The 24,984-nt window shown below is 36.3% G+C and overlaps 1 protein-coding gene across 10 annotated transcripts in view; it reads left to right on the plus strand.

The window, feature by feature from the left end:
* Positions 1-24,984, plus strand: part of si:ch211-285f17.1 (sickle tail protein homolog) — a 123,975-nt gene that overhangs the window by 32,235 nt on the left and 66,756 nt on the right. Inside the window, exon 1 of one of the 10 annotated variants that reach the window (XM_024279566.2) lies at positions 15,652-15,920. The exons of the other annotated variants lie outside the window; for them this stretch is intronic. The gene's annotated coding sequence lies outside the window, so the exon portion shown is untranslated. Of the gene's footprint in view, positions 1-15,651; positions 15,921-24,984 lie in introns of those variants that run through there. 10 annotated transcript variants of the gene reach the window in all.

Here is a 24,984-nt window from a genome sequence, read left to right on the forward strand (position 1 = left end):
GATGAAGTTTATTCATCTTTTCAACCAAACATTTTTAGCAGGAAGTAATACTGGATATGCCATGTATTCTTAGTTTTATTATTGTATTATTAGTTTATCATACAACTTATATTAGTAAAGATGTATTTGAAAAATTCGAACATCATCATCCCAAAGTACCTTCCTTTTCTAGTTTCTTAGAGTGTTTAATTTTTTTAAAAATAATTTTTCCAAAACGGTTAACATTTTTATTTCTTTCCTTTTTTGAGAATTGCATTTTGTATTGATTTCTAAAATGTAATGTTTTGTGTTTTTTGTCTTGATTTTTATATTTTCGTTAGTATCTTTATAATGTTTTTTGCATTGAGTGATTGGTTGACATGATTGGCACTTCAGGGCCACCGTAGTATCATGAAAAATTGAAACATTTTATATATCTTGTTATTTTCTTTGGACTTCCTTGAAACTGCACCCCATAGAGTGTTCTAAAAAAGAATGTTAAACTAACGATAGTTCCTTATTTAGTGTCCCAAGTCTCCAAAATAAATTCCCTAACCAGGAAGTGTTAAATCAGGCTTGTGTGTGCTGGATAGTCAGTAAATCTTCTCACCTCCCAATCCTCCTACAAAACGTTGTAAACTTTTCCTTCCATCTGCGCTTTAGGTTGTTGTTAGCTTTTGGATGCTTTTGAATAGTTGGTCTGCTTCACTGCAGTAAGCTGCATCCGTGTTTTCAGGCAAACTAAAGAGTTTAAAGGTGTTAAAGTTCACACCTGCTCAAACAAAGCAGACTTTCCAAGGAAATGAAGTTTGGTCAGAACCCAAAAATCCAGATGGAAGTGTGCCATAAGACACAGCTGCCCGGTCACGTGGTTCTTCAAACCCAAAGCTATTTTTATATAACATAGATCTTGAACAGTCAGAGTGACTATGAATTTATAAGCTGCTTCTAATTGTTTTCTTGAAACCTAAAAGTTTTGTAAAATTAGGAACCTTTTCTCTTTGTTGCACTGAACTTTAAGGTGATTTTCAGTCTAGACTAACTAGAACGTTACCAACTCCATGAATAACTGCACGACTCTTTGATCCTGTGACCCATAAGGCAGAGATTAGTTCTGGAGGTGCTCAGGTTCTGGATGATCACCTCCTGGTGATTGAAAAAGTGAGTCAGCAGAGGGCAACGGAGACTGTAAGTTGATTGTAGGGCACAGCTCCTTGTGGTTTCTGATTTTTCAGGTTTATAATCACATCAGCATGTGGAGGGACGCTCCAACTTGCTTTCAGATGTCTCAGACATCTCATGTACCTGTTGATAACAGCTTTATAAGCATTTGGGTTTGATTTAGCGCCGAGTGAAGGCTGACACGCTTCAACACGCTCACACTGCGTCAGATTTCAATTTATTCTGTGGAAATGTGAAGCAAATTTTGTTCATCTGTAGCAGACTTTTTGGAGAGTGTCCTACTTTTTCTTTAAAAAGTACAAGTTGGTGCAGAAAGAAGAAGTTTTTAGGAATTTGGGTGCCAACTAAAGATTTTTAAGTGTCTTTAAGAGTTTATTTTTTCCATTTATTTGGGCCAAAAGTACATTTCATTGAATGATTTAGAGACTTTTTTTTTTTGTCTGCTGAGATTGATCTTTTTGACGCATTGGAAAAGCAGATTTCAAATTAACCTTAAGATGCTTTGATTTAAGGATTTTTTTTGAATTAATATAATCTAGCTCCAATATTGCTCGCCCATTTTTTTGCTACGCTAATGTTAGCTTGGGCTTGTGAGGTGCTATTTGCTAGCGGGAGAGAGTGTAAACAAAGGCATGCTGGGAAATTAGCCGATGCTAACTTGTGTGCAAGCAAATTTGTAAAAATATGTCTTAAAAATTGACACAGGTTTTTTTCAATTTTGGCTAAAAATTGCATAATTATAATTATAATAATTAAAAAATGTTGGGAATTATTTTATAATTGAAAAAATATATAGTTGGAGTCCGACTTTAATTCAATTTTCCTGCAGAAAAATCCAACCTGCTCACAAACGTTCACAGATAAACGCTTTTCTTTTCCCTCCGTTGACAAAAGTCAATTTAAAAGAATGTAAAGAGCTTTTGTTTTTAATGCTGAAACTGAAGACGTCACAATACTTGGATGTTTTCTCAGCTGCGACAGATAATGCCCTTTTGTCCTTGGCTTGTCGATAATTAAGCGATGAGTGCAGAGAAGCTCAGTGAGTCATTAGAAGCTGGAGACAAGGTGAGTTGCCGGTGTATTCAGACAATCTGACTCATCCGTCAAACACAGATAACGGCCTCTGACGAAGAAGAGACCAAGTTCTAATGAGTGTTGACTGTAAATCCCTTTTTTGTGACCACTTTTTATTTCAGGGATAGCTTGGGGCAGCGATGCTTCCTGCATGCCCTGTTTGCCTCTCAAAGAGGGGATTGGGTTTCTATGCCTGTGGGATTAAGGTTTTTGTTTATTTCTTAATCTCTGTCAAACCAGCGTGGACTTTCCAGTCCCTACGGTCTACGCATGTTGATGTCAAACCCAGCGCCGTTTCCACATTATTTTGCTTATTTATTTTCGACTGCGGCTTATCATTTGCCTTGATTACACAGCAAAGCCTTCAAAGCTGAAGCTGCAAATGAAGCGTGAAGTTTCTTTAAATGAGATATCTTGTTCAAGATTGTTTTTCATGTGTGTGTGTTGCAGCCCAGAGCAAAGATGTGGTTAATTCAACCAACTGAGAGGAGTAAACAGACACTACGACTCCCTCGGGGGGGGTTGCTTTCAAAGAGTCAACAGAGAGGTCAATGTATTGCAGATTTTCCTCTTACTCTCCTTCTAAAAGAGGAATATCATTATTATTATTATTAGTTTGGACTTTAGAAGAGTCTAAAAGTCTAACTATAGAAAAAGTTAGTTTAATTGGCAATTTAAGTCAAAAAATATGTTTTCTAGTAATCTTTATATCAGATATGAAGGTTCAAAACAGATTTATTCAGATTTCTTGTAAAAATCCACCTGATATCCAACAGTATTTATTAAACCTTCATAGGGTTGTGTTTAAAGTCCAACTCCAATCATATTTTGAGCTAAATCATTCTCAGTGATCTTTCAATCATGGTTATACATTTTTAAGCTAAAATCCAAAAACCTCAACTCAGCTGAGTTGTGAGTGGGATCAGTGACATAAAGCAGCCCCGCCCCCCTTCACCTCCCCGTTGCAGATCAAAGCAGGGAGCCTTTTGGCCCGCCCATGTTTTTTTTCGACGTCAGAAATATGCAGAATTTTTTTTTTCTGCCCTCGATCTACAACTATCTGAATGAAGAAATCCTCAGAAATGCAATTATAAGCTTAAATATTTTCCCTCCATCATCAGAAAAATGCCCCAAGAAAATGTTAAAAACAGCAAAAAGACGTTTTTCATCAACTTTGCACTTTTACATTAAGTGGTTTGGTCCACACCAGAGTGTCTTCACAAATAATTTAAATTTATATGATAATATTATCAATTTTCCCATAAAAATACCATGGTAGTGAGAAAACTATCAGTACATGGATTTACAAGATCAATCTGTTCATTTAGGTAGAAATTCTAACATTGATGGAGGCAGAGCTTCTGCTGAAGACGCATCAACACATGAGAAGGCAGGAAATCGGGCCGATTGAATAACTTCCTTTACTTTTCAAAAAGTTCATGGATCAACAAAAATAAAAAAAACTTTAAATTCTTTCTTCCCCATTTTGCTCCTTAGTTTGAACCTCAAAATGTCACAATCTTTTAACATAAAAGCTAAAAAAATGATCAAGTGTATGGATGTGCTTCTATAGGATATTTACATGGTTGCAAATATGTAACTTTTTGTATTTTAATAAAAAAGTAGTAAAAAAAAATGACTGGTGACTAAGAGCACATGATTTGATTTATCAGGGGACCAAAACTTGTGATGAAATTGTAGAAGTGGAGTTTTTTAAGTCAAACACAAAGTGCACTTTGTGTCATTTTAAAATAACTGGCATCTAAAACTGAAAATCATCTGGTTAGCATGACTAATGATGTGTTAAGATATGATGAAATAAACTTTATTGATCCAGGGTGGACAGGAAGTAAAAATTAAAGTGTGCAAATACATTCAAGGGGAAGGAAAATCATTAATTTTATGCAAAAAAAGTAATAAACTATCGATTTTTAGGCAGTTTTGGATTGAATTTTCTTCATTTAAATAAAAAGAACTCAGTTTTTCTTCCAAATTTTGGTCTTCTAGTTTGGCTTATGGTTTTTTGTCCTGCAAGTTTTATTCAATAAATGAAAATCCACTAAACAGACGAGTTAACAATAATAATTTGCATTTTTAAGGGGGTACAAAAATAGTTCAGATCCTCATGTGGTCATAAAACTAATGTCGTGGAAGGAGTTGCAACAAAGATTTATTGTTGAGGACTAAGAGGGCAACCTGTCTTCTCATATGACTCGTTATCTTTGCAGGCACCATATGAATTACTCAAGTAAAAGTACCGTGATCTCCATCTGTCTGACGGTCCTTCTGGATTTTCTTCCCCACTTTAGTCAGTTGTCTTTTGCGCTGCTTTTTTTCTGCAGCAGCAGCAGCTTTTAACGCCCTTGTCTGCCCCAGTTTCCGGCTCTGAAAGTGACAGTCATCTGTGAACAAACTATCTGCTGTGACAGAAGCTCGGCTCAGCAAACAACCAACAAATGGAAGCGTTTCTTTCTTGAAACAAGTCTTGATGAAAACCTTCACCCCGATCCCCTCAGAGAATCTGCTGAGACACTATTAACACTATGTCAAATTTTTACGTTTTCTTTTGAAAACTGTGGGAAGACTGCAAGATGAGTAACGCGGAGGAATCCATGTTCCTGCAATGAAATAATTTAAAAAACATTGGACAAATCATTGGATTTATTCACTTTTTCAAACAACTTAGTGCCGACAGTTCTCCCGTCTGCTTGTGATTGAGCGTGGAGCCAGCATCACGTCATTTAGAATCACTTTCAGCCAGCCAGCTGAATCATGCACTCATTGGCCTTTTTTCTGGATGCAATTTTAATCAGAAGGCAGAAAGTGAGTTCATAGATGCCTGATTAGGAGTTTGTGGGGAGCAACATGTTACCCTTGTGTAGTAGCCAAAGGCCGGGCTCTTAAAGATTATTGATGCTGCATGTCAGGAGATACGAGCGCTGAGCAGCAGGAGGGTGCTTAAATCTCTTTGATATATGGGCCTCCTTTTTTCTATTTGTCTACTTCTTGTCCAGTGAGAGAAATTAAAACATTGCAGGGCAAGAAAATATATAAAAACCTTATTAACACAGTAATGACACATGAGCCATTACTATTCATTTAGTCTTCCCGAGGAAAGAACTGAGAGAGTCTGAAGAAGTACGCAAAGAATCACAGAAGGGGACAAAATATTTTGCAATTAACCACAAAAAACATGACAAAAAATAATCTGATGAAGAGGAATCATCACAGGATAGTAATCACATTTTAATAGAGAGAAATCAAGCTGGGAAGCATGAAGTGTGTGCTAAAGTGGGTGCTAGCGAGTAGCAAGCTAGCTTGGTTCAAGGCTAAATTTCGTTGTTGGTTGCACACATTTTTATTTTTTTTTTTACAAAACAAAAGGTGATTACTTGCAAGTAATTTTCGAAATATGTGCGTCGAGTGTGGAACTTCTTTTTTGTCTGCACAGACCGGTGGAAGACCTGCTAGAATTTGCAGAGCTCACTTTCTGCCCAGTGACATAAACACTGAAGAGAGCAGACGTAGGGGTTGTTAATGCAAATAGCCCGAGTAGATCTCGACACTAAGTCGTTTGTCTAAGTGACGTCATCTCAAGCCCCCGTACCGATCTTGCAGGCCGAACACATATGGTACCTACACCGGGTCAGTAGTGATGTCACAGGAAGTTATAGGAAGACTGGTGCCAGAACAACAACTAACAGAGCTTGAAAGTGGAAAACACAAAAAAATAAAAGGCAAAAGGGCATAAGAATCTTAAGAAGAAGGATGTAGTGCCAGAGTGTGTTAAGACTGAAAAGGGATCATCCTGATAAGCTAAGCTAACATTAGCGCATACAGAGAACAAGCTCGTTAGCTAAATGTTTTCTATGCATTCCTGAAACTTCTATCCCATCAAAGTGACATTTTTCCTCTAAAGGGAACATCTGATAACAAGAGCTAATTATGGTTAAACTGTGTGTTTTACATCCAGATTATGCAAGTTCCATTTAGTTGACTAATTGGAAAAATAATCTGATTAGTCAACTATCAAAATAATAATTTGTGGCAGCCCTAGTTGATACAGACACAGGAGGGAAGCTGCTCGGGCGTCATCCCAGCTGACACTTAAACCCCCTTAAAGATCCCGGACGAGCCCCCACTTATGTCCATTCTTAGAGAGAGAAAATATGCAACGTAAAGAATAATTAATAACTGGGCGTGGTTAAGTTGGCCACACAGTCGTTTATTATAGGATGTGACAATAGAAAAACCAAGAAAAACTAACAAACAAAGACTTAAAATAATACTTATACGCAACTTAAATTCTCAGCTTTGTAGCAGACAAATGAGCCAAAGCCAAACTCTTTATTTTTCAAAAGAAAAATGTTCCAGTTTTTCTAGAATCCGGATAGTTTCTCATGTGTTTTTAGCCAATAAAAATGCTATATTTGAGTTTTTTCTGCCTTATGCCTATTAAAACTTAGTTGAAAACTTGCATGGCTTAATTACACAGCACTGGGGAACTGTAGAATTTTATGTATTTGTTTGTATTAAGGCACTGTTTAGGCTTATTCTCACATTCATTCTAAATTAATTAGAAAGATGCAGGGTTGTTCTGGTATCACAGTGGCCCAGTTCAGTCATAAAACAGTGAAGTGCTGCATCCTTCAGAAGGAAAAGATGACTCGCTTCCAGATTGAACCGGTTGATGGCGGCGAGTGTGACTTCACCGACTGTGTAGGTTAACCAAAAATAATTGACCTTATAATGTACCTCATTTGCTGGCAAAAAAAAAAAAAAAAATCGGCACTTTGCTGTAATTATTGAGGGCTCGCTCGGCTCTGAGGCCATTAAGATTGTTGAGATTGTGGAGTGATAAATTGTCATTATGAGAAGAAAAGTGGGGCTGCCGCTTAAGCCAGACACCTGTAACCATCATTCATCCTTGATTATGCAGCTGATTATTGCTTTTTAAATATCTACTTTTTTTTGTTTCTTTGGAATAAAAAAATATATAGTAGAAAAAAGGAAAAATTCTCTCCGTACATGCGCTCTTTTCCTTTAGATAGCTTGCAGGCTTTCTGTCACTCCACATAATTACACTGTGCAGCACTTCATCTTCTGAGAAGGGGACAAGTGTGCTGAGTTTCCTGCACTCCACACTGGTGAGCACAAAAACCTTGTGGCATGTGTGCTAGCGCCCCCAGCTGTACAGTTAATAGGATTTCAGGCTGGATTCCTCTTTTAAGCATTTGATTCGACACTTTCTTTCGTTTGATCCCTGCTAGCGTTCAGAACGGAAACGTTTCTCCTAAACTTAAAACACTGAGCCGAGTCCAGTTCAGCTCCTCTGAGCGTCCTCCGCATTAGAGGCTGAAACACAGAATCAGGGATCAAATGTATTCTTCTCAACCCACCCTGCTGCTCCCTGAAATCTGGGGATTTTTCAGCAACAGAATATTACGGTTTGATGAAGTCATTGCTGCTTTTCAGCTCAGCAGCTGAAGCTATCATGACACTGACGCAACGTTTTAGTTTGAGCTTTGGAGGGTATTTCTGCTGAACTGGAAGGTTGAACACCCCCCAGAAAATTCTGTAGAAATCATTACTCTTAATTTCAAGTCCAACATTTTCTGAATTAAAGATAAACTTGAAAGAATTCAAATGTGTTCATTGTTTCCTCATCATCCTGTCACATCTATTGTTTGTAGAAGACATTTCTTGGACAAATTTGTCATAATCTTTACTGACCAACAGTTTCACAAAATGCTCAGCAGAAGAATGCAAACTCTGACAGACATCTAAGGAGCTTATCTCACATCACTGCTTATATAACATTTGATTTAGTAGAAAGGCTGCGGAAGAACAAAAGACAATGTAGGGCAGAAATACAAATATGTCATTTTCAAAGCACAGTTTTGTTTCTTTATGCATGCATTTTTGCAGTAAAAAATTTCATGCTATCATCGATGTGCTATTAAATTAAACGAGTTGTAATTCTGTTATATTCCAGCATCGACTCAGAATTGATCTATTTTAAGATAACTTCCTCATTTACTGTGGATTTTCTTGTATATGACAAATATTTTAAGCAAGAACACATGCTAAATGAATCTAAAAAGTTGGTTGATTTATGGTTTAATGAGCAACATTTGGTGTAGTTTTTACATAAAACACCTTTAAAATGGATTGCTGTAAAAAGGGCTGTATGATATTAGAAAATCGCGATCTGATTTGCATAACCAAAGCATGTAATGCATCACTATCATTTCACTGCATCAGTTTTTCTTTTTAAATTAATTTAACAAAACTTATTTTAAACTCCAAATGTCCCACATCTACATACGAGGCGAGTATCCAACATAAAAGAGGTCCATGCAGTTGATCAAATGCAAAATTGGTTAACATTTACTGTAACAATTTATTGCAATGTAAGCCGTTTTTTTCTATGTTTTTTTATACATGCTGATATTTTGATAACAATAAATTTACGATGTGTTGTATGAGGTCAAATCAGGATCAGATTAAAGTGGATGAAAAACAAGATTGACAATGTGAAAAAAATTAACACTTAAAAGCAGTTTGAAATTCGAAAATACATTTTGAAAACTTGTAGTAATTATTGAAAGTTGAGCCCCCCCCCCTGTAAAATTAGGATCCGCTCAGCAGCGAAAACTCAAAACTGAAAACGAGAACTAAAAAGTTGAAAGTACAAATACGCATTTATTTTTTGTTAGTAACAGTTGTAGTTATTTTTTGGTTCAAATGTACTTTTTTTCAAATTTTTAAATTTTCTGTAAAGTTTTCAATATTATTTTTTCTAATGTTCAATTTTAGCTTTTCACATTTTTTATAATTCTTTCAAGTGTTCAAATGTTATTTTCGAGTTTAAAAGTGCTTTCTATTTTTTTTTTATCTTCTTTATTCACTTTAAGCTGATCCTGATTTGATCCCAAAGTATTGTAAAGGCCAACTGTAAGCATAACGAGCCAATACTCAACATTCCTAAAACCTATAAACTTCAATTCAGTGAATCCCAGATTTATTTTAAGGCTCGAACACAAATATTATCTTTCCTCTCTTGCACGCTTCATTGGGCTCATCTTTACATGTGTCATTGCATTTGACTTTGTGATCTCTTGTAATCTTTTCGACTTGTGGTAGGAATGCATGTGGTGTCAAATCTTGTAGAAGTCATCAGGACAAGTTACTCATTAAGTACGAGGAAAAAGTTGGTTTTCATGCAACTTACATTCATCAATAATTTATTGATGAAACATTTGCCCGAGTACAAATAACCAGTTTTTATAAATAAGCAAATTGCTTGTATATATATATATATATTGCTGCTTTATCTCCAACTCCCTAAAATGTTTGGGAGACAAATGCATTTCTGCGGCAATATGCAGAAGCTGATAAATAATGTATTCTCTTTATTCGTTGCTGTCCTATTTCACTTTAAATTAAGACTAATAATTCTTCAGGGTTCAAAGTGTACTTGGGAGACATTTTTTTCCTCCTGTAGATACATTTTTGCTGCACTTGCACTGTCTTCAAAGAGTTTGGAGGAGATAGATGTGGATAGACACGCTGATTTGAAACCAGCTGGGGCACACTTATTTTTTTCCTTCACTCACTTTTTGTTATTTATTTTATTTTTGCACCTCATTAGAGTCGTGGCATTAGGATACTTTATCACCTTTCTGACACCGTTCTTACAATTTTTCACATATAAGCACGCTTTGGTTTATCTAAAGATACCGCACAAATGAGCAAATCATTTAAAAATAGTGTTGATTAGTACTATGACGCCTTTGGAAAAATGTTTGCATACATTGTGGGTGTGAAATTAGTTAATTTAATCCACTTGTGACTAAATCGTGGTTGTTTTTTACTTCTCTGGTGATGGATCAACAGGCCTGTTTTCGCCGCTGAGTGATGTGCGAGGAACAGAAAACGTCTAACTCCCGTCTCACGCTGTCACCTCGATTCATTGGAGCATGTGCGGCTCACAGACAGCCACAGTCACGTGACCCCCGTGAGCTGCCTCATCGGGATGAGCGATGCCTCATTGTTTCTCTCCACAGGACAATCAGACTGGCCTCATAGTGCCACAATCATTTTTTTCAGCCCTCGTGTGGTCTCACACCTCTCACTTCGCATTCTCATTACTCCAGGTCTTAGAAATTTATTTAATCAATATCCGTTTGGGTTGTGCTGTCTTAAAATGGGCGATGACAGCGAGCTCAGGGAGCCTCTTCGTCGGGTTGGGAGCGTGAGGTTAGTGGAGATGAGTTCATGATGTTCAAACACATCTAGGTTAACACATTTTGCTTTATTTAATGTACTTTTTTTGTATTTATGTCGATTTCAGCTGCATTCTTGAAGAGTTATCATATCATTAGGATGTTTTTATCTCCTCATAAGCTCATAGTTGCAGTTTAAAACTCCCCAAAATCTTACAGAACTCACATTTGAAAGCTACCGAGTCATGTGTATGATTTTACGTCACTCAAAAGCTGGCTGTTTTCCCCCCATCTTTGCAGACTCACAGGTATTTGATCCGTCTCCAGCTTCCCAGCTGCTGACTGACACAGGCTGAGGCTCTAAACTAAATAGCCCCGGGTGAAATCCTCACCTTCTCTGTTGCTGTGAAATCCCCCCGGTGTGTTGATTTATTTTGTTTTTCCTCCACAATTGTCAAGGTGTCTTTTCAGCAATAGAGGGATTAGCACTTGGAGCTTAGTCAAAGCTGGCTCTGTTTACCAGGAAGCGCAGGAAGGCTCTTCATCACACTAGCTCCAAATGCACTTATAGGTGTGAACATACGGAGCACACCTATGCAAATAAAGTGCAGTTTTACATCAATCTTTTCCTGAGGAAACAAAGCCTTTTGAGTTGGAAAAAGAATCATGAGAAATAGGGCTGCCACGATTAGTCGACTAATTGACGACGAATCGACAATTAAAATAGTAAACAACTAATTTAATTGTCGTTATTTTATATTATATGAAGTCATAGTGTAGTAAAGTTGAAAGTTATAAAGGTGTTCTGTTGGCTTTTTGGATTATTTTGGCATTTATTAAGGTTTTTGGGGCTATTTTGGAGTTTAGCCAATATTTAAGCTGCATGCTAGCTGTTTTGGCTAACTTAGGCTTTTTTTTTTTTTAGTCTTTTATGTTGTTTTTGAATTTAGCTAATATTTCAGCTACATGCTAGCTGTTTTGGCTAACTTAGGCTTTTTTTTAGTCTTTTAGGCTGTTTTTGAATTTAGCTAATATTTCAGCTGCATGCTAGCTATTTTGGCTAACAGGCTTTTTTTTAGTCCTTTAGGCTTTTTTGAATTTAGCTAATATTTCAGCTACATGTTAGCTGTTTTGGCTAAATTAGGCTTTTTTGTTTAGTTTTTTTTTTTGGGCTAATTTAGGATTTAACGAATATTTTAGCTGACTATCAGCCTCAGCGTTTTCTGCTTTTAGCGTCAGCAATTTCAACGGTTTTAGCAATCAATTTCAGCATCTTCAGCTATTGTCACTAGCATCTTCAGCTGCCAAATTCAGCTTACAGCATTTACACTAGCATCATCACAGGTAATGCTATTTTTTTTCGTTAATTTAAAGCTAATGATGGTTAAGATGTGTGTTTTACATCCACTTTACGCCTTACCCGATAAGTCGACTAATCATAAAAAATATTCGGTGGTTAGTCGACTACTAAAATATTTGTTTCTGGCAGTACTAATGAGAAATGAACAAGGCTGCAAAACATTGACTCCATCCTGTCAGAAGCTCTGACAGATCACATTCTCCCTTTTCTCCAAAAAAATTCAACTTTAATGCCTTATGTAGATTTTTTTCCCTCTCAGCTCCTGAACAGAAAGCCTCAGTCATGGCTCTGCTCAGATCACGCCTGTCAATGTTAAGGTTTTTGTTCTCGCTGCACACAACAGGAAGGGTCTGTGAAGCAGAGTGGCCTCCCTGCTGTAACACATGGTACTCAGACTAAACAACAAGATGAATGTTTCCTGAGTTCACTTGGCACAGAGGCACCCCGATCTATGTGTGCGCCCCAGCTGAACGCCTGAAAGACCTGCATTCAGAGCTGAAACAAGGAGAGGCAGCAGGAGAAAAGAGGAGAAATTACTGCAGTAGATTGAGGGGGAAAATAGTGAGGCATTCAGGTTTTCCAATAAAGTCGGTGAAAAGAAGTTTATGTTGCGGCAAGTTTTACTTACTGGAAATGGCCAAACTGTATTGTTAAATTGTTTAGTTATTCCACTCGTTTCCATGCATTGTAGTTATTTTCATTAGGAAGGGAAAGAAAACATTTCCCTTGGAAAAATAAAGCTTAAAAAGTTTTTTTATACAAGTTTTGGAAAGAACCATAATAAAACTTCCAGAGAGAAGAAAACTTGGAAAACATACAAACTTGGAAACAGGCATTATTTTATTTATATAAAAAGTTTTTATCCATCTCCTGCTGACTTTTGGTGACTAACACCTACAGTTTTCACATTAGGTGCTCATAAGCACCTCAACAATCTTTTAAAAGCAAAACATAGTCACAGACAGTAGTATATAGTAGGGTTCGATTAATCAATCTGAGCTTAATAGATCAACAATCGATCCATAAAAGTAGAGATTGATCTACTGCATATTGCTAAAGTTCACTAGCTTAATGCTAAACTATAATAGGATTTCCCATAGGATGGCTAATGCTAACATAAATTGCTGACTAAATAAACATCTTTATAAACTCACAGGTATGAATTTTCCAAACTCTTTTAAGAAAATATTTTTTAAAGTAACCATTTGTGGTCTGAAACATCATTTTTTTTTGCTCATACTTTCTTCTTCTTCTGGAATAAGGTGTAGTGTTATAGCATGATGGCCACCTAGTGGCCAAACTAAAAGGCCCTCCAGGAGTGGCAGAACAATTGTTGGAGCTTCTCTGTTTGAGAATCCATGAAACACTGTATTCTATTAAGAATCTAGTTATAATTTCACTAATAAATTGCTTATGAATGACGGCTGCTTTCAGCGGTACTTCCATCTCTCTTTGACCCAGTCAGATGACTTGCTGTCTCACAATAACCTGGGGACAGAAAATATAAGTATATATATAATTAGATACTCTTTTATTATTCTCTTGGATGCAAATAGCAAAAAAAAAAAAATCATAAATTTCAGGAGGGGAGCAATCAGATTCTCCTCCATGCTTGTGTTGGACTCCACCTTGTGATCAGACTGCATGACGCCTCTCTGTCAGTGGCAGATATGTGGATGTGATACACACATCTGCAGTGCCCTCTTGTGGTTATTAGTTGGAAAATTATATACATATGAGCCTTTTTTATCACATAAGTTACATCCATTGACTGTATAAGGTACCTGGACTGAGTGAGTCACCCATAGAGAATAATTTACTTCCCCGGCTCCAGCGAAATGAAGCCAATTAAGTCGCACATTTTCCACAATGTGGGCATCGCCATGTTGGAACCAGAAGACAGTGATTGGTCCGAGTCAATGTTTTTGTGGCAACTACACTCACCAATCACACCCTTTCCACTGAAAGCGGGCTCAGGAGAATCTGTCAGTCAAACATTCGAGGTGGGGGTCAGTGCACCACATGCTTTTACTAAGGCATCTGATTGGTCAGTTAATAACTTGCGATTAAGAAAAAATATTTAAAAAAATTAGGATTAGCAAGAACACCTTAAGGCATCAGAGCTGGAATGGTTATTCTGCTAAATAGAACAACTGAGTAATGACTGTCTATTTCTTAATATACGTTTATGGGATTTTGGCTTCTTGGGGCCAGCAGGTAATTCCTATTTGGAACGCAAGGGGGGAGGAATCACTCAGTCCAGTTCTATTAATGGTCGCAATTCTGACTAAACTATGCAAAGAAAATAAAAAGAAACGCCACTTATATTCTGAAAAATGTGATAGATACATTTCAACTTATTCAGGGTGCTCGGAGGAAGATCAGCCCCCATGACCCTGCATAGGAATAAGAAGGACTAAAGCAGGGGTGTCAAATTCAATCACACAGGGAGCCAAAAATCCAAAACACACCTTAGGTCGGGGGCCGAACAGGATAAACATTTATTGAACACTTTAAAATTGAATTTTTAAAACCTGAAAATGGAAACCTATTAACATAATTTTGAACTGGATATAAAACATTACCTGCAATAATGCTAGTGTGAATGCTGTAAGCTGAATTTGGCCGCTAAAGATGCTAATGATGATAGCTGAAGATGCTGATATTGATTGCTCAAAAATGCTGAAGCTAATAGCCAACTAAAATATTAGCTAAATGTGAAATTAACCTAAAAAATTAAAATAAAAAAGAAATAACTTAAGTTAACAAAAACTTCTACCATGTAGCTGAAAAAAATAGCAAAACTCCAAAACAGCTTAACAAAAATAAAAAGAATTAGCCAAAACGGCTAGCATGTAGCTGATATATTAGCTAAACTCCAAAATAGCCTAAAAAAATCTTAGTAAATGCCAAAATAGTCCAAAAGGTAGCAGAATGTATATTTTAAAAACTTTTAGACTGTAACTTTTTGGCATAATTATGAATAATAAAAAGGCAGTATTATTATTTCAGAATAAATCAACTTAAACCTTAAATAACTTTCAATATTTGAATCTCCATAAAAAAAATATTTTGGGAAAGATAGAAATGAATGCACGGTAACATTGGGCCATTTATAACAATAAGAAAAAAATATCTGGAGGGCCGAATAGAATTACCTGGAGGGCCGGATCCGGCCCCCGGGCCTTGACTTTGACACATCTGGACTAAATAATGACTGATGGATGAGTTAAAATGCAGTATTCCACTTTATCAGATCATCAGAAGGGTTTCCATTGGACTAAAGGACCCGTTTGCTTTTCCAGCTCGACTCTCTCTGAAGTGCTCTGGCTCCTACGAACACCTCCACGACCCATGAAGGTGTTACCTTCTTGTGATGATGGAGCGGCAACAAAAGCTCAGTGTGCCGCTGTCAGCTCGCCTCCTCCCACTCATCACCTTTCACCTTGCCGCCCTGCACCCTCACATGGTATCTTCACTTTAAAAAAAGAGAAGTCTGCATGTGTTTGTCCAGCTTAGCGGGAATTGTGGGGCTTTGGGAGCAGGGGTTCTTGTATCAAGGCCAGAACGTTTGGCAGACGCCTTTGCGGCGGCTGTGAAGGCTGAGTCTCATTGCAGTGTTAACAACAAGCTGTTGGATTTAGAGAAAAAGTTTCAGACACACCCCCAGCTCTGGATCAGGACGACAACCCCCCTATATCCTCATGCCTTAAAAATGTATATTTAAAAGATTTGAGCAGGAAGATTCAGTCGGGTGTTTTCCTTCAGTCTCACTCCCATTTCTTTCTGCTTTTTAAAAGATTAAAAGACATCAGTCAGGAGAACACTCAGACTTTTATGTGGGACAAGTCAAACAATAGCAGTTGGCTGAGAGAGAGGCGGAAAGGGTTCGTTTCTTGGAAGGTCTGATTGGAGCATAAACAGCAGCCCAGGAAGTGCTGAACCGAGAGTAGAGAGAGGGTAAGACGGGAGGGGGCAGATCTGCCGGGACAGAGCGAAAAGTTTTGGGCAGCAGTCGGTTTGTTGTTTCCGTCGAAAGCGGCTTTTTGTTTTTTTTTCCTCTGTGGGGACACACTGTGTTTCTGAAAGACCTCAGGGTGAGTAGCTGCATCACATGTACTCGTTGGAGCTTGAAAGAGATTACAGATGTGTTTTTAAAACTTCTTGCTACTGTTGGATGCATTTTTCACCCGGTTTCATTCAGATTCGAGAGCTGCTAGGCTCCCCCCGGCTGCTTGTTTTTGCATAGCTGTTGTTTTTCTGTGCCTTGAATTGCGGCCAACCATTCAATTCTTGAAGGGGAAGGAGAGAAAAAAGCCGGTAGTGAGGATGAGGGGGGCTTAATGTGTGTTTGGCTGTGTCTAATTAAACTGATGGAGAGGAGGGTAGAGAGGGTGAACCTGAAAACAGCCAGGTCACTTTTTTTTCTCATATTAATTACCTCAGATCAAAACAACCCAACTAAAGTGAACCTTTACTTCACCTTCTGAACTTTTCCAGGTCTGTAAGATCACAGAAAGGGGGGGTTGTTGCATCAAAGTGGATGTGATTTACTATAATTTGCTCCTGTTTGGTGTCTGGATCTAATGCCAGGTTTTTCCCACCGGAAAGATCCAGCATTCCTCACTTCTAAGTGAACATCAGTGTCACTTGAATCCTTTTAGGCTTAGTTGTTGTTTTACTAAGGAGTGAAAGCAAAAAAAAAAAAAAAAATGTGTGCTGCACAAACCAAAATACAGTATTTTAGTGTTTAAACCTAAACTTTACATATTTTACTGCTCGTTTGGATCGCCACTAGAGTGGAATTCCGTTAACATTTTTCCACCTTTTTCCACATTTGCATCTGGAAAAAGCTGCTTCACGAGTGTGCCAAATGGAAAAGTCCTGTTAAATCCAGTTTAGGTGTCAAACTTGCTGTAAAAAAGTCTGTTCTTATTATGATAGGATTCAGTTTTTTGAAAAAAATTAAATACAAGACTTCCATTTAACATAAGATTGTTAAATTTCTCATCATTTTGGGGTGTTTACCATCTTAACACAAAAGTTTTTTTATTGTTTTTTTGAAGGTACACCTAACAAGCTTAGTCATCCAGCAAGAATATAGGGAGAAATGCAGGTTTTTGGGTTGTCCGGCCCATGGAGGGTCATAGAGAGGAGTGCAGAGTCCGTCATATAAATGGAACGTACCATTGTCGTATTGTGCGTCTGGTAAAAGTATTGTGAAGTATTTGTAAGGATAATGTAATTTAAATGCACTTATGACATATGGGAGATGTGGTTGTATGGTGTTCTTATACCACATTCTAGTTCAGGGTTGGGCAAACTTTTTAACTTGTGGGCCACAAAGAGTTCTAAAGTTTTATAAATGAGCCAGACTTACTAATTGACTCACACCAGTTGCTATCTGGTGTGCATTCATTACTAACCAGAATCCTTTTCTTTTATTATTTACATTTTTGGAAACTTTTATTATTTAAATTTTAATCAGTACTTGATTTTTTTTTGCATTTTACTTTAACTTAAGTAATTGTTTAAATCACTACTTTTTACTCCTATCTGAGCAACAGTATTTTAAAGTGAAGGTAGTAATAGTAGAGTATAGATTTTGGATATTTTCCCCACCTCTGGGGTTCACTATGACCCGTTGCCTGGAGCATGCACATAGCAAAAAATGTGCATGAACATTTTTGCACCTATAATCTATAACATTTGTGCAGGCACAGTTTTTGCTTGCAGACTGTCTGTATCCACCTGACAGTTGTAACTAAAGCGGGGGTCTGCAACCTGTGGCTCTTTTATCTCTCCATGGTGGCTCTCTGGCTGAAGAAAATTAAAATTACAGTAATTAAAAAAAATAGAATTTAGATTCTATTTTAGCAACATGCTAACGTTTTTTGCTATTTTTTTGTCCACTGGAGGTTTTAGGCTAATTTGGAGTTTAGCTAATGTTTTAGACAAAATCCTGATGTTTTCAGCTAATTTGTTATCTACTGACGTTTTTTGGGATAATTTAGAATTTAGCTTCTATTTTAGCAACATGCTAAAATTTTTGACTAATTTAGTTTACCGAGGAATTTGAGGTTATTTTGGAGTTCAGCTAGTAATTAAACAAGCTAGCTTTTTTGCTAATTTGGCTTCTAGTGAGTTTTTTATGCTAATTTGGGATTTAGCTAATATTTTAGCAATATATGCTAACATTTTTTGGCTAATTTGTTATCTCCTTGAGTTTCGAGGGTAATTTAGAGTTTAGCTTTTCTTTTAGCAACATGCTAACATTTTTGGTTGATTTAATTTACTGAGGATTTTTATGCTAATCTGGAGTTCAGCTAATAATTAAGTAACAAGGTAGATTTTTTTTGCTAATTTGGCCTCTACTAAAGGTAAAAGGTAAAGATACGGCTCCTACTAGGTCTTGATCAATATAAAACGAGACCAAATGTGTCTTTTACTGTTAAAGGTTGCCGACCCCTGAACCAAAGCAAAAGATATATATATTTTTTTCTGCATTTGCATTTTCTCTCCTTCTTCATTTCACCTTTTAGTGCTCATTTTGGCATTTTTTATACTTTGCTGTGCTGATGTTGACAATGTCTCACGTGCCCTGTTAATAAATGTTGGACCTTTTAAGTGATTTGTCTCAATCCTGTCATGCTTTTAAACCCACACCGCCATAGAACTTGACCGCTTGTTTTGAATCCTGGACTAGTTTGTCGCATTCATTGTCACATAGAACTATCTGAGCATGTGCAGGACATCAAGCAGTAGCCAAACGTGATAGCTGATGCAGTTTGAAGGCTGCCACGGGACATTGAGCGTGGTGGAACCACACCTGGACTGTTGGCATGTGGCGCAGCAGCGTGAGGCCGTCATGGGGTTGTTGGGTGGTGAGGGTCGGGGAGGACCAGGTGTTTCGCTAACAAGCTGTCCGCACTGTCATCCTTCACAAGGCCCCGAAACATCCTGTGCCAGATCCCACTGAGCTCTGAGGTTTGATCAAACCTCTTTGCAGAACTTTGGTTTCGGGTTTTGTTGGTGGCTGAAAGATGGATATGATTAAACGCCCCCATAATGGAGATCCCCACGACTTTAGTTGAAATCTGAGGATAAATGTAGACCTTGTGCTGCTGAGGTTTGATTTTTTTTTTTTTCCTTCTTTCAGTCTTCACTATATCCAACAAGTATGAACAAAAATAATTTGGACTTCTTGTGTGTTACAACATGAAACCTTCCTACAGAAACACTCCCATCCTATTTTGTGAAAACCTCACAAAGTTGATCTTCTCATGCCGGAGAGGATCTTTGCTAGGTAATCCAGCTTTAATCACGAAAAACACTCATTAGATTCTCATAAAGGACAGAGTATTAGAGCCACCATAAAAGACAAAAAATAAACTCATTTAGGACAAAAAAATGTATAAAACTATAAAAGGAAAAGACAATATTTGATAATTAAGTTGTAAAATAATGAAAAAAGTAAAAATTTTATAAGACAATTATGGAAAACACAAATCAACAGTAAAGTCTTAAATTTCTGCTTCAAAAAGTCATAATTTTACATGGAAAAGTCACACTTTTTGATTAAAAAAATGTTACAATTAGCTTTAAAAATCTTTCACCAAAGACAATAAAATACAAACTGTTTAATCTATCAGAGACACAATTTCGCTGATTTATATCCAAGAAATTACAAATTTAATGAAAAAAAACATGACCTTTTCTTTGTCAAATTATATCTTGACCTTTTTAAGAACCTGTTCTTGTTTTCTACTCTATTCTAATAATTGTACAACTTTAATTTGTTAAATTTTGACTTTTTTCCTCATGATTTTACAACTGATTCTACTAAAATTTTGACTTTTTTTCCTAGAATAGTTTTTCTTTCATGATGGCCGTCGTACATTTGAAGAATCATGCTAAAAAAAAATAAACAAAAAAAAACTAGAAAGTTGGTTCCCACCTGAAACTTAAAAGCTTTTTCTTCACAAAATCACGACTTTATATTTTACATATTGATCGGATTAAATTGTGTAATTCCCTGGCATGAAGTTTTTGATGTTTACGTGTGTAAACTTAGCTTGTAGAGATATCAGTTTGTTAAAAAAAACAAAACAAATGTCACATGTAATCTGGTCCAGGACGCCTGTGGCTGCTAGATTCTGAAACATTTCCTGGAAAATCAGATCTTATCACCTAAGGAGATTTTCTGTCTTTTTAGCAAAAAAAAAAAAAAACAGCAGGTTTCAAAACAGGTGAGAATTACAACAGTGCTTGGCTATATAAAAAGTCTTAAAGAGCCCATTAATTTATATATTTTTTTAATTTATCTATACCTGATGCTTTTATTGTCCTGCCACATAAAAAGATTTAATTAATTAATTTTAATTAAGAAGACTGGACTTTAGACAATTTTTATTGGACTTTTTCACTATTGGGATTTTTAGAATGTAAAAAAAAAATCTGTATCACACATTTATTTTGCACTTTTTTCCCCAATAGCTACGTTTTTAATTTAGTTCATTACATGTAATAGAAACTCTCTCCACATTAGCACATTTTATGGAAAAGTCTGTTTCTATTTTAGTTGGTTAAGCTTATTGTTAATCTTTAATATTTTCAAAAACTTTAAGTTTAAATCTGATAATTGTTAGAAATTTAGTACAGCTGGTAGTTTTTCTTAACATTTTCTATAAAGAAATTGGACCGCAATTGTATTTCTTTCAATTATAAGTCAATAAAAACGAAAATTTTCAACATTTTTCTAGGAGTTACAAATTAAAGTTGACTAAGTTTGAAAATCTTAATAAAAAACAAATTCAAAGCAAACTTTATTTATAAAGCATATATAACACAAGGTGTTATATATACATAATAATAAAGATTTTCAAGTTAAAACCTAAAAACAACAACAATTGATCTTCTTTTACCAAATGCAATACTAACTTTTCATTTTGTTGTATTTGCTTTAGGTACAAAAAAGCTTTTAGTTTATTTTCAGTGTAAAAAATGTAGAATTTTGTTTATATAAGTTTAAATGTTCCTGAGTTTCATCCATAATACAGTTCACAAATAGAATTTTACAGTGGAATTAGAAAAATATATCAATATTTATTGAATAATGTTGAATTCGCCAACTGTCTTCTTATAATAAATGAACGCCTCTTGTTTACTTCCTCCTATTGAGATCTTCATAAGTGTAAACATTCCCGTTTTTCCCATCCGTCCACTCCCAGTGAACTTTCTTCAACACACAGGAAGTCTCCGGGTTTGTTTGTGTCTGCTGACGAACATGCTTTGCATGATAACAAAATGAAAAGGTTGCATTTTTGTCAATTATTACCTATAGTTTGTGGAAAAAAAATATATTGTCAAAAAAAGGATTTAAAAATCTTATATCCAAATGGATACATGATGACTTGCACTTTGTCACGCCTAGAAGTGTGTAACTCACTTGAGGTTTTCCATCCTCACGAAGGATTAATTAGGAAAAATCTGAATTTGAGTCTTAAAGGTGGATAATCCCAATAAATATGGATGAGACTTGTTCTCTGCCTGTTAAAACCCGGCAGTGTCTTGCCCTTACGTATTAAATGTTCATTTTTTTAACCATAGGTTTTTTGCCATTAAAGTAATTATCCTGGCATGATTTTATAACTACCCCGTTGACTGACAAACTGAATTCACGACCCTCCAACCTCTAGAAAAATGTTGTAAAGCCTCTGACAGGAGCAGGATGTTTTCATTAAACCGGGATATTCTCGGAGCTGCGGCTGTCTGAGCTTCGAGGAAACCGTCCTGTCTTCCTCTACACGTTACAAGAACTGTGTCCTGCTTTGACTGATAAATAAACGTCTAGAAATAGAGTTCCGAGGATCCAATATTTAAACTGCGCCCCAGGATAAATGTAATGACAGGTATATAATCTTTGAAGTGTGTTGTTGTTACGAGCGTGACGGCGTCTGCTGCCGAGGATAAATCTGACGTCTCTCATGTTAAATGCAGCATATAGTGGCAGGAAAAGGGATTTTAACCAAATATTTCTTATTTATTTATGTTATTTTTTTTAAATAAGTGTTGGTCACATTTATATAGCCTGAACTCAATTATCACAAAATATTTTTTCGGAACTTTAGAAATTCACCAAACGTTCATTTTCAAGCATGTCTCTTAGATTCACCATAAAATTCATTTTTTTAAATTAAAATAAATAGTGTTTAGGCACAGAGCAGTTTTATTGTAACTTAGGATGGAGACGGATTTAAGGATTTTCCTGAAAACTCACAGGAAAAACATTTTAAAATAGTTGTTGAAAAGTACAAAAAAAGTTATGGACAAGAAGGAAAAAATCTAAATTTATAATATTTTTTAGAGCAAAATTCCTTCAAACACAGCAACAAATGGTGTGCTATTTGGAACAACTGTCCATAGTTTATGAGCATCTTTTTATAAATAATGTTCATGAAATAATGCTCAGATTTTGTTCGATTATAGCTTGTTTTCTTTAAAAATGGTCATCAAATATTAGGCATAAGTCTTGGGAGCTTTAAAGGATGTTAAACTATCGATATTATCCAGTTTCTTCAATTGATTATCCCAATTTTAGCCAAAATCAAAAAACATACGTCTTTTTTAGGACAGTTTCTGCAGAGTGGCAAAAGTTCATTAGAAATTCACATCTGAGTTGAGGTAACCCCGCCCCCTCTTCTTTGTGGTCCACCTAGCATCTTTTCTGCTCATTTTTAAACTGTATTTTTTGTTTGCTCCTGATCTACAATGATTTGAACCCATTTATAAGCTTAATTTTATTTATATATGTCCTCTGTTATCAGAAAAAAGCCACAAAATGTGTTAAAAACACAAAAAAATACAATTTTCATTTAAGTTGGCCTTAAAGAGCAAGAGAGTATTTTTTTATTTTATGGATAAAAATCAAATTCTTTAACTTTTTAATTCAAATGTGTACTTACTTAGTATTTTTGGTAGTGTTAGATAAATTCAAAGTATCTTAATTCATATATTTATTTGTTTTCTAATGAGTCGGTTAAGCACTTTTTTTAGGCGATTTATTATCTAAAATTCAAAATGTGATTCAAGAAATCTGTAATAAACAGTCTCAAAACAAGAAAACTTTGGTTAGAACTTGATATTATTATTTTTTAAATTAAAAACATTTGCTATGACTTTTTTTTATTAATTCACCCTTTTTTAAGTGATATTGAGAAGTCTGTGTTTCTCCAGAATCCTGAAGCATGGTCCATCCTGCAATGGTGAACCATTTAAGCCCAGTTTCTCCTTTTTTGAATAAAGAAGTATTTTACCTTTTTTAGTAGTTCTTTTTCTCACTACAGCACGAAAACCAAAAAGCTTTTGGTATATTTTTTTTATCAATATTCTCCTTTTTTGGACTGTTTCAACCACAGCCAGGTCTGTTTTAGAATTCCTTTGACTTTTCCTGTCAGCTAATCAATAAGTCTATCATTATCTCTATGGAAGGTCTGTGGGAGGAAACTGACCTTCCTATTGGTCTTCCTCAGTTTTCCAGTCTCACATGTTTCTGTTTCACTTTTTTCCAAAACGGAAGGCTTCCGAAAAGCATTTCCATTTACTGCAGCATGAGACGCGGAAGCAAACTGTCAACAAACGAGCTGGCACAGTTCCCGCTCCGCTGCCCTTTCCTTTGCACTCGGTTTCGAAGTTTCCTTCCCGTCATGTTTTCCCTTCATAGGCGAGTGTTTCCTTCCCGGCAGCGCTGCAACAATGCCCGGTTTCATTTCCAGCTCTCTTGAGACGTGAGGCAAGCGGAGCCTATGGACTGCTGGGCACATGCTAAAGCCATTAGGTAGAGGATGATGGTGGTTAGCCACAGCGCCATCGCTGAATTACCATCTCCCTGTGCACATAATGAAGTGGAGGAAAGGAGTGGAGGTACACTTCCAGATTTCTGTTCCACGTCAAGCCGCCAGTCAGTGACTCAGCTATGAAAAGAAATAGATTTGTATGAATTCAGAACCCAGCTTTAGCTTAACTGTACGTTTTAATCCAAATGTGAAAACAAAAGCAAAAATAAATAATTAAAATTGACATGTGTTAGTTATGTTTCATCTTTTTAATAAAGGTTTAGTCATTTTGAATTGCACCACACTTTGTCAAGCTTTATTTTTGCACACTAGTTTAAACAAGGATAATCTTTTGAGTTATTTTAAGTCTTCCCAGTGGTCTTTTAATTATTAATAATACTGTTTTTAGCCTAAATAATACCAAAAAAGTGTTGTTTTCTAGGACATAGTTTCTGCAGAGCGGCAGGAGTTCATTAGGAATTTGCCTCGCCCCCCCTTCCTTTCCTAGTTTCTAGGACTACGGTCACATATCCCAAAATGCCATCGCGTGGTTCCCTAAACGCAGGTTTTCCAGCTAATTTGGGAGGTGGGGGCATTTGTAACTGAGAGCTTGCATCTCTAAACAGAGGTTTTAAGAAAAAAAAAAAATTTTATGGACAATTTTGTTTTACATCAGTCACATTTGTGTCAGTGACAGGCGGATGGTATTGAGGCAGCAGCATGATAATTGGCTGATGGGAGGGTTTTCAAAAATTGTCTGAGGATTGGGCAAGTTCAGACTGCCACCCCCCTGCCCCTGTGCTGCCACCCCCCTGCCACCATCTGATAGTCAAAAATGCTAAGCTAGCAGCGCGGGCATTCATCAATTGGTCAAATTTAAAATTTGTGCCTCACCTGGTGTGTTTTCTACGTCACAAATACATTCTTTTTCTAAATCAATGTTTTCATCTCCTGATTCATAAGGATTTGAATAAAAAAATACTCAAAAATGCATTTTTTCTTAATATATGTCCTCCATCTTCACAAAAAATGCCACAAGAACCTGTTAAAAACTCCCAAACACTATTTTTTATTCGAGTGGTTCATTGATGACATGAAAACTTGTGATCTTTAGTTAACTTGAGTCCGTTTGGTTTGACTTTTTATCCACCTGGGGGCAGCACAACAACCTGTAAAACAAAGTTGTTCAGTTCACATTATGTTCTTGTAATATCAGAAACAGAAGAGGTAATCATGTCAACAGGGGAGAAATTACAGTCTGAACTATTATGTGTCGCAGTTTCTAAAGAAGCAGCTGACAGCTGCACACTTGAGTCTTGATGACAGC

Source organism: Oryzias melastigma, linkage group LG20 (assembly GCF_002922805.2).
Source record: "Oryzias melastigma strain HK-1 linkage group LG20, ASM292280v2, whole genome shotgun sequence".
Taxonomy (NCBI): Eukaryota; Metazoa; Chordata; class Actinopteri; order Beloniformes; family Adrianichthyidae; genus Oryzias; species Oryzias melastigma.